Source organism: Aegilops tauschii, chromosome 3 (genome assembly GCF_002575655.3).
Source record: "Aegilops tauschii subsp. strangulata cultivar AL8/78 chromosome 3, Aet v6.0, whole genome shotgun sequence".
In the NCBI taxonomy this organism is placed as follows: domain Eukaryota; kingdom Viridiplantae; phylum Streptophyta; class Magnoliopsida; order Poales; family Poaceae; genus Aegilops; species Aegilops tauschii.
This window is the reverse complement of record NC_053037.3, coordinates 39832479-39842367: the sequence shown is the minus strand read 5'-3', so window position 1 is coordinate 39842367 and position 9889 is coordinate 39832479. Positions and strand designations below refer to the sequence as shown.

At 46.8% G+C, this 9889-nt stretch overlaps 1 long non-coding RNA gene across 1 annotated transcript; it reads right to left on the bottom strand.

Moving 5' to 3' along the window:
* Positions 1-4271: 4271 nt before the first annotated feature.
* On the bottom strand, positions 4272-5435 carry LOC120975322 (uncharacterized). Its single transcript, XR_005771104.2, has 2 exons — positions 5195-5435; positions 4272-4682 (listed from the first exon to the last, which is right to left on the bottom strand). It is a non-coding gene; the product is annotated as an uncharacterized lncRNA (long non-coding RNA).
* Between the last annotated feature and the right edge of the window lie 4454 nt (positions 5436-9889).

The window sequence follows — 9889 nt, the reverse complement described above, 5'->3', positions numbered from 1 at the left end:
CTTCGTCACGTGCATCACGTCGATTGAAGAGCGGACATCTAGCTCTTTCCAGTAGGGTAGGTCCCAAAATATAGATTTCTTCTTCCACATGGGTGCGTGTCCCTCAGCGTCATTCGGAACAGCTAGTCCGCCGGGACCCTTTCCAAAGATTACGTGTAAATCATTGACCATAGCAAGTACTTTCTCTCAATTTTTCTCCACTGCGACCCGTCAGCGGGTGCTCTCAACTTCCCGTCTTTCTTACGGTCCTCACTGTGCCATCGCATCAACTTGGCATGCTCTTCGTTTCTGAACAGACGTTTCAACCGTGGTATTATAGGAGCATACCACATCACCTTCGCAGGAACCCTCTTCCTGGGGGGCTCGCCGTCAACATCGCCAGGGTCATCTCGTCTGATCTTATACCGCAATGCACCGTATACCGGGCATGCGTTCAGATCCTTGTACGCACCGCGGTAGAGGATGCAGTCATTAGGGCATGCATGTATCTTCTGCACCTCCAATCCTAGAGGGCATACGACCTTCTTTGATGCGTATGTACTGTCGGGCAATTCGTTATCCTTTCGAAGCTTCTTCTTCAATATTTTCAATAGCTTCTCAAATCCTTTGTCAGGCACAGCTTTCTCTGCCTTCCACTGCAGCAATTCCAGTACGGTACCGAGCTTTGTGTTGCCATCTTCGCAATTGGGGTACAACCCTTTTTTGTCATCCTCTAACATGCGATCGAACTTCAGCTTCTCTTTTTGACTTTCGCATTGCGTCCTTGCATCGACTATGACCCGGCGGAGATCATCATCATCGGGCACTGGTTCCTCTTGATCTTCAGCAGCTTCCCCCCTTGCAGCATCATTGGGCACATCGTCTGGTTCCTCTTGATCTTCAGCAGCTCCCCCCGTTGCAGCATCACCGTATTCACGGGGCACATAGTTGTCATCGTCCTCTTCTTCTTCGCCGTCTTCCATCATAACCCCTATTTCTCCGTGCCTCGTCCAAACATTATAGTGTGGCATGAAACCCTTGTAAAGTAGGTGGGTGTGAAGGATTTTCCGGTCAGAGTAAGACTTCGTATTCCCACATATAGGGTATGGACAACACATAAAACCATTCTGCTTGTTTTCCTCAGCCACTTCGAGAAAATCATGCAAGCCCTTAATGTACTCGGAGGTGTGTCTGTCACCGTACATCCATTGCCGGTTCATCTGCGTGCATTATATATAATTAAGTGTGTCAAAAACCATTACAGAACATCATGAATACATAATTAAGTGACCAAATTAATAGAAGTTCATCATCACATTAGAACCAAAGTACATACATAGTTCTCATCTAACAACATATATATAGCTCTCCAGAGCATCTAATTAATTAAACCATACATTGAAACTATGTAAAACATTTCAATGCGAAAAGAAATGCGATCATAATCGCAACCAAGGTAACAATTGATCCAACGGCATAATGATACCAAGCCTCGGTATGAATGGCATATTTTCTAATCTTTCTAATCTTCAAGCGCATTGCATCCATCTTGATCTTGTGATCATCGACGACATCCGCAACATGCAACTCCAATATCATCTTCTCCTCCTCAATTTTTTTATTTTTTCCTTCAAGAAATTGTTTTCTTCTTCAACTAAATTTAACCTCTCGACAATAGGGTCGGTTGGAATTTCCGGTTCACATACCTCCTAGATAAATAAAATCTATGTCACGTTGGTCGGCATAATTTTCATAAACAATAAATGAACCAATAGTTATAAAGATAATATATACCACATCCGAATCATAGACAGGACGAGGGCCGACGGGGGCGGATACCAAAACCATCGCACTATATAATAAGAAGGAATAATAAAAGTAACAAAATTAGACAAGTATCTATTGAAGTAAGAATTTTTTTCTTTCAGAAAGAAGATAAGAACAAGAGGCTCACCACGGTGGTGCTGGCGACGAGATCGGCGCGGGCGATCGACGGCGGTGAAGACGGGGACGGGACATGACGGACCGCTAAACCTAGACAAATCTTGGGGAAAATGGAGCTCGGAGGTCGAGTTTCGAGAGGAGAAAGATTAACTAGTGTGGCTCAGACATTTCATCGAACACCTCATGTGGATAGGAGGTGAGCTAGAGCACCCAAATGTCCTCCCCTCGATGGCCAGAAAAAATTGAGCACTGTGGAGTGCTCTGCTGCGACGATGGGGTGTATATAGGCAGCTCATTTGTCCCGGTTCGTGGCTAGAACCGGTACTAAATCCGGGCCTTCTGTCCCGGTTCAAGCCAAGAACCGGGACCAATGGTTGTGGGCCAGGAGCGAGGCCCATTAGTCCCGGTTCGTGCCTCGAACCGGGACAAATGGTTCCATACGAACCGGGACCAATGCCCACGAGGCCTCGGCCGGCACCCTGGGCTCACGAACCGGGACGAATGCCCCCATGGGTCCCGGTTCGTGACTGAACCGGGACTAATGGGCTTGCCATGTCCGAATGAAAGCCCTGTTTTCTACTAGTGGAAAGAGGAGTAGGTGAGCAGAAATTAATATATGATCTTCTAACAACAACAAATATGTGATCTTAATCGAAGAAAAGGTAGGAGCTCAATATTTCCGTACTAACATCACGTTTCAGTTCAAGGATTTGTTTTTTTTACCTTCACCTTTCTTGCCTCACAACGAAACTAGTTGTACTATAATAACTAAAACATGCATGCAAATTCTAAAAATCCTCTAAACCAAATAAGACCTCTAAGTGGATGGAAACTTTCCTCCAAATAGAGTACAAATGGTTCCCTAGCTAGGGACAACTCCTATTATCCAAATGTGCGTTAGTTTAGGTACAAATGATTCTATAAGATTTTAGTGACCCGGATCCTATGATCCAAATGGTTATATAGGAAAACTACCTATAGAATGGAATCCTCTAATTTTTTATATGAAATTCCTTCTATCCAAAGAGGTCCTGACACTAGTAGAAAACAGGGCTTTGGTTCGGCCAGAAAAGAGCATTAATCCCGGTTGCATTACGAACCGGGACAAATGTGAGCATTAGTCCTGGTTCAAGCGGCTAGGGCACCGTACAGGCATTAGTCCCGGTTCAAATGGGACCTTTAGTCCCGGTTGGTGCCACGAACCGGTACTAAAGGGTGCGATGCCCATTAGTACCGGTTCGTGGCACCAACCGGTACTAAAGGTTAGACCTTTAGTCCCGGTTCGAGCCACCAACCGGTACTAATGGGGTTTGAGGCATTAGTACCGGTTCGTGGCACGAACCGGTACTAAAGGTCCCATTTTCAAACTCTATCCCCCCCCTTGGATCGCCTTTTTAGTTTTGTAAAAAGCTAAAGAAAATGATAAAAACTTCAAAAATTAAAATCCTTCCAGATGTAGTTATGTTACTACATGTACTAGTTAGGAAAATTTAAAAACTTAAATTTGGACATGTTTTGCAAAAAGTGTAGGGAAAATGTAAAACGGCTATAACTTTTGCATACGATGTCAGAAAAAACGTATAATATATCAAAATGTTCAGCACAAACGTATAATATATCAAAATGTCAGAAAATGTAAATCCGCATCCGATTTTGACCGCCTACGGCCTGTTTGCAAATTTTTAGAATCCTTAAATTCTAAAAGGAAAAATGTTATGCTCAAATTTCAATTTTTTTTGAATTTTGGTTAAATCAGGTCAAACTTTGGTCAAACTACTTATTCAAGAAGTATTAGTGTTACTAAATAATTATTCAATAATATTAGTGTTACTAAATAATTATTACAGTTTTTTATAATTTTGGTCAAATCTGGTCAAACTGTGGTCAAATCTGGTCAAACTGTGGTCAAACTATGGTCAAACTACTTATTCAAGAAATATTAGCGTTACTACATAATTATTCTAAAATATTAGTGTTACTAAATAATTATTTCAATTTTTTGAATTTTGGTCAAATCTGGTCAAACTGTGGTCAAACTGTGGTCAAACTACTTATTGAAGAAATATTAGTGTTACTAAATAATAATTGTTTTTTAGAATAATAGTTTCAAACTCAAACAATGAAACATGTGACTTCATGCTCAAGCTAAACTCCTGAGGTTAATAGGATTGACATCTTTCTATTGTCAGGTAAACAACAAGTGCAGACTTGGAAACGAGGGGGAATAGAACCTTTAGTCCCGATTCGTGTAACACCCGGAACTAAAGGGGAGAGGCTTTAGTAACGACCCTTTAGTCCCGGTTCCAGAACCGGGACTAAAGGCCCTTATGAACTGGGACAAATGACCCTTTTTCTACTAGTGTGAGGATTCCATTTCTATGTAGTATCAAACGGTCTACATAGAAAGTTTCAAATTCTTCGAAAATCCTGTGCTATTCCTTTAAATCAAAAAAGAAACCTCAAATCAAATGTATAAGAAGTACTACAAAGAGCGTGATCAAACATAGTACTACTGCAAATAAGAAGGGACCATGATAGGTCAGGTGCGGTCGCTGTTGCTTCATGGCCGCGTCTGCGTGCGGCTCCTTGTAATCTTGCCCAGTTTACGCCATCGCGGTCTCTCTCGGAGAAGAATGTGTGTGGCCTGATTGTTGTTCGGTCCACGCAACAATTCCGACGAGCCATTAAATTGATTGATTGCCACTGCGTCTCATCTCGCATCGACAATGACCACTCGTCTGGTCTGCTGTTATTCTTCCCTGCAGTTCACAGCAAGGCACACATAATTTCCGGTAAAAACAGATTATTATTTATGGAAGAGAACACATTTATAATCTTGGGAGACGGCAGGAAAATCGTCTTTCACTTCATTGACATGGGGCAACGAATAGAAAAATGCAGGATTTTCTCAACATTTAGATTCTTGGGAGAGCGGTCAGAAAATCGTCTCTTGCTTCATTCAGACGGTGCAAAGAATATTCTAGCACATAGAAATAGTAAAACGTACAGTTTTCCTAACATGCTAGAGTGACTGCAGATTTTCCTATGAATATTCTAGCACAAATGAAGAAAAATGCCCTGTAGTCTACGGTCATATAAGTACTCCCTCCGTCAAAAAAATAAGTGACAGTATAATTTAAACGACCAACATGGATTTTTTTTCTTAAGGATTAAAATTCTCCAAAAAAAACATGAAAAAAATTATTTGAATCAAAGAGGCCCTTATCCGGTGATTTCTGGAAGAAAGCTTCCATATACAATGAACTCGTACCTGGATGTAGTAGGCCATAGTATTTATAACAACGTACATGAGGGCACCGGCCTTCCATTCCAAGCATGTGCTCTGCTGATGCTCCTGCTGCAGCTAGCAGCCTGCCACCATTTACGCCACTCCACTCATCTCTTGAAAATTCAAATCACCTCTTCAATTCAGACAGGTACTCCATATGGCCCTAACTGATGCAGGCGACTTGGATGCACAGATAGATAGATACTCTTTCTTAGAGGTGCGATGGATGGGCAATACGTGCGTGGATAGCCTCGATCTCTGCCGATCTTGTTGACAATATAGCTCCATCCTCCATCGTCCATGGATGGCCGATTGAATGCGCCGCCATGCCATGCTAGCTTCACGTACGTCGCCGCAAGCAACGTGCTGCGTACGCGTGGATGCTGATGTTGATGCTGCCTGGCCATTTTCCATTAATTGATGCCAACAAACATGCCTCTCATGGCTGTCTTTGTCCTTGCTAGCTAGATCTTGGAACCAGGCACTTAAATGGCTGGAAAAATAAGATGCACCCCCCAGTTTAATCTCCTTCCATTCAGCCGGTGCAAGCTTCAACTCGATCAAGTACTTTCTTTCACTTACTGATTGCTAGTACTAGTACTACTAGTATTAACCAAGGTTTTGGTTACCAGTCGAAATTTCAAGATTTCCCATGGTTACCGCGTATTTCCGTGCCCCTCGGTAAATCCACATACCGAGCAAAAAATACCATTATTTTTAAAAAATTTGAATTTTAACGCTCGATTTGTAGTAAAGTGCCTAGGATCTAATTAATGCAAGGAGAGTTGATTCTGACGTGTTCATAGCAACCTAGTTCCTGTTTTGACAGGTCTTTGGTTTGAACGTTCGTTCATTCATTTATTTGAATTCAAAATTCAACTATAAAATTCGTTCGAAATATTCTCGGTATTTCCCGGTAACCGTGGTAACCACGTTTATCAGTCACCCTCGGTAAAATTGCCTCATTCGGTAACCAAAACCTTGGTATTAACCACTATCTTGGTCTCTGCAGCAACTTAATCATGCATGCATTTAGTGTGCGTCTGCATAATTAGGTCAGATTGACTTGATAATTGATTGAGACCCCAGAAGAGAGGTGAGGTGAATGCATGCCTGTGGTAAGCCCATGTAGCATTTATGTCCCACTGATTCCAGAAAAAGCTGCAGGAAAGATGAGGATTCAGTGTTTCTGGAATGACTCTGCAAGCCCATAATAACCAATCAGGTGGTCATAAGGCTGCTCCTCAGAGAAACCAAATAGTAACACTTAAAAAAATAGATTCCAGGCTCAAGAGCATGCATCTCCAAACTATGGTGGGCTACGAAGAGAAGAACAAAGACAAATAATAAATCCACATAGTTGTGCAGATAAAAATAAATAAATTATGTAGTAATTGATAGGTAGTATGGCACACCTACATGTACATGTGAAACAAAATCTATTCATTCTTGGAGTATTTATATTAGTTGGCAGTGTTAGAGGAGGCTTTTGGCAATGCAACTCACGACGGTATTGATCGGGTGTAGGTGCATGTATATATGGGTAAAATGTGGGCCTCAGCCTCAACTATACAAAGACTAGGAGGTGGGCAAAGATATACAAAATATACATGCAAAACATATGTTCACAACCCCCCTCCCCCGCGCAGTCGAAGCGGCGCCGGAGACGCAGAGACTAGACCGGAACTCCTCAAAGACGGGAGTAGGCAATCCCTTAGTCATCACATCAGCAAATTATTGCGTCATCGGAACGTGGAGAACCCGAACACGTCCAAGTGTGACCTGGTCACGAACGAAGTGAATATCGAGCTCAATATGCTTCGGATGATGCACCGGGTTGGCGGAGAGGTAGACAGCGCTGACGTTGTCGCAGTACACAAGCGTGGCCTTGTGAACATCACAAAGCAACTCCTGGAGCAGCTGACAAAGCCAGGAGCATTCAGCAACGACATTGGCCACTGCCCGATACTCTGCCTCGGCGCTCGAGCGGGAGACCGTGGGCTGTCGCTTGGACGACCAAGAAATCAGCGAGGGCCCAAGGTAGACAAAATAGCCTGAAGTGTGACGGGTGTCGGGGCAGCCTGCCCAGTCTGCATCAGAATAGGCGACAAGGTTGGTGGAGGTGGAGGCCGTCAGTGAGAGTCCCAAGGACATAGTGCCGCGTATATAACGGAGGATACGCTTCATCAAGGCCCAATGAGAGTCACGCGGGGAGTGCATGTGGACGCACACCTGCTGAACAACATATTGCAGGTCCGGGCGTGTCGGCGTCAGATACTGCAAGGCACCAACAATGGAGCGATAAAACGTTGCATCAGACATGGGAGATCGTTCCAAGGCAGAAACCTTGGCCTTCGTGTCGACGGGAGTGGCAACCGGCTTGCAGTTAAGCATACCAGCACACTCAAGAAGCTCGTGGGCGTACTTTCGCTGTTGCGGAAAGAAACCGTCGGCACGGCGGACCACCTCGAAGCCGAGGAAGTAATGCATAGGCCCCAAGTCCTTGAGGGCAAACTCATCACGAAGACGAGCTGTGAGCCGCTGAAGGAGCTCGAGGACGGACGCCTTGAGGATGATGTCGTCGACGTAGAGCAACAGATATGCAGTGTCAGCTCCCTGATGACACACAAAGACGGAAGCATCGGAGCGAGTGGACCGAAATCCAAGAGACTGTAGGAAGGCTGTGATACGCTGGTACCATGCCCGTGGCGCCTGCTTCAACCCGTAAGGAGAGCGGGAGAGCAAGCACACGTAGTCCGGATGCTCGGCGTTAACGAAGCCAGTGGACTGCTGACAGAACACCTGCTCGGCAAGATGGCCATGCAAGAAGGTGTTGGAGACATCCAACTGATGCACATGCCAAGCGCGCGAGACTGCCAACTGAAGCACCATTTGGATCGTGCCCGGTTTGACAACCGGGGCGAAGGTGTCGGTGAAGTCGACGCCCGCGCGTTGCCGAAATCCGCGAACCACACACCAAGCCTTGTAGCGCTCAAGAGAACCGTCCGGCCGGGTCTTGTGGTGGAACACCCACTTGCCAGTGATGACGTTGGCATGAGGGGGTCACAGAACAAGGTGCCACGTGCGGCTGTGCTGCAATGCGTCGAAGTCCTCCCGCATCACCGCTAGCCAGTGGGGATCCCGAAGGGCGGCGCGAGCGGTGGAGGGGATGGGAGACGACGTTGATGTCGAGACATCACACACATACTCGTCCGAAGTATAGCACATGCTTGCACTACAAATAAAAGACACATCCGTGACATTTTGGGCCGAACGAAAATCTTTTCTGTCATACTTATGACACTTCTATGATGATAATTGTGACAAAACACGGTATCATCATAGATGTGGTGGGGTCCTACTTCTGTGACAAAAAATATGACAGAAAATGGGCTTTTCGTCCTGGGCGGGCCGGAGACGCAGCTGCATGACATTCTTTGGGCCGTCCATGACGGAAAAACCCGTCGTAGAAGCGAGGGCGAGGAAAATATCGGGGTGTTCCCGGTTACGGTGGGTGGTCGGGGCCGAGCGATGCGCGTTTCACGTACACGCACGCGCGTGGGTGTGAGGAGTTGGGCTCTAACTGAACCCGAGCGATTGCACTGCAGGCTACGCGTTACTGAACCCGAGCGATCGATGGCTGTTAACTGAACCCGATCGAGCGATTCCTTCGCTACTGCTGCTAACTGAAGCCGATCGATGCTGCCTCTGGATGAACAGTGAGCGTTGCGGGGGGGGGGGGGGGGGGGTTGGATGAACAGTTCCTGGTGGGGCTGGATGAACAGGACCCCGTGGCGTTGCCTCTGGATGAACAGTGAGCGTTGCTGGGGGGTTTGGATGAACAGTTCCTGGTGGGGGTGGATGGACAGGACCCCGATCGTTCGAGCCGGTTGGGGCTGGATGAACAGGACTCTGTGGAGGGCAGGATGAATAGGACCACCCCGTGGAGGGTAGGATGAACAGTAGATGGTGGAGGGCAGGATGAACAGTAGCCCGTGGAGGGGTGGTTGAACAGGAGCCCGTGGAGAGGGCTGGTTGAACAGTAGCCGGTGGAGTAGCACGCGGTGGAGGCTGGATGAACAGGAGCCCGTAGATGAATAGTCACAGGTGGAGGCTGGAGGAGGTTGACGGTGGATGAACAGTAGCCCGTGGAGGCTCGAGGGGGTCGACGGTGGAGATGAACAGTATCCCGTGGAGTCCCGTTTTGCGGTACGCCACACCCATCCCGATGAACAGGACCCCGGTTTCGACCGTAGCGCTCCAACACAAGTCCGTTTCCTCCGTTTTGCGGTACGTCACACCCCTCCCGATCAACAGGACCCCCGTTTCGACCGTAGGAGGTCCGTTTCCTCCGTTTTGCGGTACGCCACACCCCTCCCGATCAACAGGACCCCCGTTTCGACCGTAGGAGGTCCGTTTCCTCCGTTTTGCGGTACGCCACACCCCTCCCGATGAACAGGATCCCGTTTCGAGCGTGGCCGGTCGAACACAAGGCCGTCTCCTCCGTTCTGCGGTACGCCATGCCTCGTTTCCATCGGCTGTTTCGTCCAAGCCCTCCCGATGAACACGACGACGCATTCCATTCCGACCCAGCCGGTTGGCTCCCCATGAACACGACAACGATGATGTTTCTCCGTTCCGACCCAGCTATGTACACAAGCCCTGGCCGTATGTATG